Here is a 6,000-nt window from a genome sequence, read left to right on the forward strand (position 1 = left end):
GAGACTTCTTAGAACACCTTGAGATGGTTGTCAAGCCTATCTGTTAAGGGGGCTGTGCCTCCAGGAAATCCAGAATTTAAAGGCCATTGTCACCCCAGGTGGCAGTGGTGCATGCTTTTAATCCCAGCACTTGGGAGGCAGAGTCAGACAGATCTCTGAGTTAGAAGCCAGCCTGGTCTACAGAGTGAGTTCCAGGACAGCCAGAGTTACACAGAGAAACCTTGCCTCAAACAAACAAGGCCATGTCACTATTAAGGCTCAAGGTTTCTGATCTGCTGATCAGAAGCTCTACTATATGAAACACATGATTGTATCTATTTTTTCTTTCTTTTTTTTTTTTTTTTTTCCGGAGCTGGGGACCAATCTCAGGGCCTTGCGCATGCTAGGCAAGCGCCTACCACTGAGCTAAATCCCCAACCCCCACATGATTGTATCTAAACTGGCCTGTCTGTCCCTGCTTCCCCTTCCCTCTGCCTTACCTGCTTCCTCTTCCCTCTGCCTTACCCGTCCCTCTGGATGCAGCTTTCTCTGTACCCAGTAACCTTGGGTGACATACTCCAGGCAAGGCCACCACCTTACAGTGCCTGGCCTGACCTCTGCCTGTCTGTCCTCCTACCTCCCTAGTCAGCCCATCCTTAGTCTCAATTGGGACACACACAGGGACTGAGTGAAGTCACACCCAGACATAAGTGGGCGTTCCTGCAGCTTGAGGCCAGCAGATAGGCACTGAATGCTTAGGAGTGAGCCGTAGGCCTGACTCCCTTTGGAAGCACCTGCGAACTGATTCTCCATCCAAATGACCTGAGACAGGCCTGGTTCCTGGGGGCCACCTCCAGTCCAGGAGGAAAGTGTATTCTGGCCCCAAACTTGCAGGCTGTGGGCTTCCTGAGGGCTTCAGTGTAAGAGCCTTAGCCCAACACTAACTGGGGCAGGGGCTAGAACAAGAGTTTCCAGACTCCTGGTCATCTGGGGAACTCAAGCAGCGACCCCTGTCTTGGCCAGTGTTGTAGTGCTGTGAAGAGACGCCATGAGCACAGCAGCTCTTAGAAAAGAAGGCATTTGATTGCAGCTTGCTTACAGTTTTAGGGGTTTAATTCATTCTCATCCTAGCAGGAGAACAGCAGCGATAGAGAAGTAACAGAGTTCTGCATCTGGTGCCACAGGCAGCAGGAAAAGAGAGGCACTGGGCCTGGCTTAGGCCCTTGAAACCCCGAAGTCCATCCCCAGTGACACAGTTCCTCCAATAAGGCCACACCTCCTAATCCCTCCCAAGTAGTGCCACTTCCTGATGACTAAACATTCAAATATATGAGCCTCTGGGGGCCATTTTTTTTTCTTTTTTTTCGGAGCTGGGGACTGAACCCAGGGCCTTGTGCTTGCTAGGCAAGTGCTCTACCACTGAGCTAAATCCCCAACCCTCTGGGGGCCATTTTTATTCAAACCACCACAGCTCCCAAACCTGCCCTAATAAGCCCTCAGCACAAAAGCCTCTCCATCCATTGAGCTGGCCTCATCCTCTCTCCTCTCCTCATCTCCAGAAAGTGCTGGTCCCGCTGGAAGCCTAGAGCCAGCAGAGTGCACAGGGCTGTGATTTTCAATCCAGGATCAGGCTGTACTACTGTGGGCTGCTCCTTGTGTACTTCCTGAACTAGGCAAAGGCACAAATGGCTAAATGGAACCACACATGTGTGCCTTGCTCTTAAGTAGAAGGCAGCAGGAGGGCGCTGTTAGGCCCAGTCCCTGCTTGTCCCTCACAGCCAGGTGAAGGTCTCCCTGGTGCTGTGAGTGGTTTCTTCCAGGTGACATAGGAGACTCAAGAGCTGTGGAGACACCTCTATCCTGACATCGCCTTGGCCCAATTGCTCAGCAACCATTCCAGACAGGGTAGAGAAAAAAGTTTCCCAGAGAGGCTGGTGAGGGCTTGCCCAACCATGACTCAAAATAGTCAGGATATGAAATAACTGGGCAGAAGATTCTTCAGCACAGGGTGCCAAGAGACCTCTAGAGAGCTGGGAGATAGCACTGGACCACAGGCTGATGGATAGAGGGCTTGCGGCAGGAGGCATCAGGTCTTTTTTTTTTTTTAAACATTTATTTATTTATTATGTACACATCATACAGCTTTCTGCCTGCATGTATTCCTGCAGGCCAGAAGAGGGCACCAGATCTGATTATAGATGGTTATGAGCCCCCATGTGGTTGCTGGGAATTGAACTCAGGACCTCTGGAGGAGCAGTCAATGCTCTTAACCTCTGAGCCGTCTCTCCAGCCCCAGGCATCAGGTCTTACATGCCTTATTTGTAACCTACTTCCAAAGCCCAGGACACACTGCTGGGGACATGGCTCCTGTTTCTAGAACTCGTGACAAGGTGAGGTTTTGACAGTGGGTGAAGACAATGACGGAACCTCCATTGGTGCCACACACAGGTCCTTAGTAAGGAACTGCAGCCACACTTCCCTGCTCACCCACCAGCTTAGGGTAGTCCTACCTGTGACATGTAGTGTCATGTCACATCCATGCCTGCCATTGCCCACCTGGTATGGCCCAGATCTACCAGTGTTCCACGATTGATTCTGTCCACTCTGGACAGGGAGCTGTCCTGGGAGGAGGAGGAACAGAAGGACCATTTGATGATGAGCCAGCCAAGGCCATGGCTGCTCAGACATTGGCCTGGCAGCCGCTGGCCCTCACTTTCCTGCAGACCCATCCCTGCTGCTGGCGGTGGCTTCTGCAATTTCCCCTTGCCATCCCCAGCTCCCTAAGTCCTCCAAGAGCTCTCGTGTTTCTGGTCCACAGCCAAGCACCTGTGACTGCAAGGGCAGTGAGGAGACCTTCCCATCTCCCGGGGGCCTGACAAAGCATCTTAGACCTGAGCCCGCTTAATCTCAGCCCTGCTGGGCTTTATGATACTCGGGTTACCCTAATCCTGAAACCCAAGCTGGGGTCCCAGGAGTCGTCCCAGTGCTATCTGAGGAGCACACGAGGCCTTCCCAATAGGCAGTAAGAGGACTCCCCTCATAGGCTCTCTGTGTTCAGACTAACCTTCAACAGGGACAGAGCAGGGTGCTAGGCATTCATAGGCTGGAAATCCAATCCAGATAGACCTGAGGAGTCTCTTGACACCAGACTCTCAGCTGCCTCACTGGGCAGGGTAAGGCCTTGTCTCAGAGAGGAAACTCAAAGCCAGGGGCAAAGGCAAAAGCAATGGGCAAGGCAGACCCAGCCCAAACCCCTCTAGGATTTCATGGGACAGCGATTGGGCCTTGTAGTTCCATAAAATTAAATTTTTTTTCTCTCCCAATAAAATTGGATATTTTGGGCTTAAAACTGATGATCAAATAACACAAAATGCTTGGGAATAAAGCAGGACCATAAACAAGATATAGTGTGACCTTGTTACATAGCAACTGTGGGTTGGGAGCCAGAGGGGCTCAGCTCCCTGCCCCAGTTGCCAGCCACCCACCCTAGGGCTCTGCACTGGTCATGGGTCTGAGGATGAGCACCGTGGCATGAGGCAGGAGGTACCCTGATGTCTCCTTTGTTCTATGTTTCATGTTGTTTTATTTTTTATGTTTCATGTTGTATGTATGTTAGAAAGGCACACATGCTAGGCATGATGAGAACACCTTTTGTCTCCAGCATCTTCACAGAACTTCTGTGGAAACAGATACAGTTAGCTCCTGACCCACTGCACAATGGAGTGTCAGTGTAAAGCCCTTTTGCAAATGCTTTTCTTCTTGTAGTTTTTATGGGGCCCCTGCTTGGTGCACGAGGAAAGCACTTCTCAGACCCCCCCACAGGAGTCCCTGTGAGCTGATAGCAAAGCCAAGACTTAGGCATGCCTGCCCTACTGCCCTCCCCTCTCAGGCCTCAGTACCAGGTTCCAGCCTGAGGGAGAGGGTGGATGGGAAGCAAGACCTTCAGAAAGCTTCAATGGTTCATTGTTCTGCCTGTGGTGGCTGGAATTGGGCCGACCCATTATAATAATAAAGTTCTAGCACTCAGCCAGTGGCTGGGTTTCCATAGCTTGGGGAGTATTTAGTTTTCAAAGTCTCGGGAGTGAAACTGTGTGTAAATGGCATCTGTTGTTCCCATCAGCCCTTGTCTGCAAGGCCAAGTCTCCACTCCCTTGCTTATTCTCTCAGGTGTTGTACCTGTCAGCCTCCCAGCGCCGAGACATGCCAGGGCGGGGAACTCCACTAGGAGACCCAGACACAAAGACAGAGAATCACCAGCTCATTCTGCCCCACCCACTTCACCAGAGACTGCTGTGAGGACCTGATGCCTGATGCCACCAGGGGCCAAGTGGATCGAAGCGATCCTCTGCCATGGACGTTCTCCAACAGCACACAACCGACTCTATCTAGCTTTTCTTTTTTGCTTTTGAAACAGTCTCGGTGTAGCCCGACCAGTCTGGGATTTCCTATGGTCGGCCTGCCTCTGCCTCGAGTACTGAGCCACCGGAGTCAGCTTTCGGCTGGTCTTTCTGCCATGTGGTTGTCATAGCCCAGAGAGGCGCTTTAGCCTTCTGCCTCGGTTGGCTTTTCCTCCAATGATTGGTTAGTATTCAGTGCAGGGTTTCCCTCATGGATGTTTTCCCAAGTACCTGACAAGGTGAGGCACCTGCTCAGGATTTCTACAGAAAGTCCATCCTGTATCTGAAAGGTGTTTTTTTTTATTTTACCCAAAGAGGATATACATATATAATATGTGTGATATATATGATATATATGTATAAATATGAGATATATATACATATCACACACACACACACACACACACACACACACATATATATATATATATATATATATATATATATATATATATGAGGGGGGAACCACCATGTGATTGTGAATTCAGGTCCTTAATAACTGAGCCACTTCTCCAGCCCCTGGAACTGAAATTTAAAGCAGCTATTATTATAGCCAGACATAGAGATGTGTGCCTGTAATCCCAGTATTTTTAGGTAAAGCCATGGGGATCAAGAATTTTAGGCCATCCTTGGCTCTACAGCAAACTTGAAAATAGCCTGGGCTACATGAGATATGTCTCAAAAACTAAAACTTAAAACTTAAAAAGGAGCTATTAAAAATGGGGTTCAGAGCTAAACAAAGAATTCACAGCTGAGGAATGCCGAATGGCTGAGAAGCACCTAAAGAAATGTTCAACATCTTTAGTCATAAGGGAAATGCAAATCAAAACAACCCTGAGATTTCACCTCACACCAGTCAGAATGGCTAAGATCAAAAACTCAGGTGACAGCAGATGCTGGCGAGGATGTGGAGAAAGAGGAACACTCCTCCATTGTTGGTGGGATTGCAGACTGGGACAACCATTCTGGAAATCAGTCTGGAGGATCCTCAAAAAATTGGACATTGAACTACCTGAGGACCCAGCTATACCTCTCTTGGGCATATACCCAAAAGATGCTCCAACATACAGCAAAGACACATGCTCCACTATGTTCATAGCAGCCTTATTTATAATAGCCAGAAGCTGGAAAGAACCCAGATGCCCTTCAACAGAGGAATGGATACAGAAAATGTGGTGCATCTACACAATGGAATACTACTCCGCTATCAAAAACAATGATTTCATGAAATTACTAGGCAAATGGATGGAACTGGAAAATATCATCCTGAGTGAGGTAACCAATCACAGAAAAACACACATGGTATGCGCTTATTGATAAGTGGCTATTAGCCCAAATGCTTGAATTATCCTAGATGAACAGACCACATGAAACTCAAGAAGAATGACCAAAATGCGAATGCTTCACTCCTTCTTTAAAAGGGGAACAAGAATACCCTTAGGAGGGGATAGGGAGGCAAAGTTTAGAACAGAAACTGAAGGGATGCCCATTCAGAGCCTGCCCCACATGTGGCCCATACATATACAGCCACCAAACTAGATAAGATGGATGAAACAAAAAGGTGCAGGCTGACAGGAACTGGATGTTTATCTCTCCTGAGAGACAAAGCCAGAATATGGCAAAT

The sequence above is a fragment of the Rattus rattus genome, chromosome 4 (assembly GCF_011064425.1).
Source record: "Rattus rattus isolate New Zealand chromosome 4, Rrattus_CSIRO_v1, whole genome shotgun sequence".
Taxonomy (NCBI): Eukaryota; Metazoa; Chordata; class Mammalia; order Rodentia; family Muridae; genus Rattus; species Rattus rattus.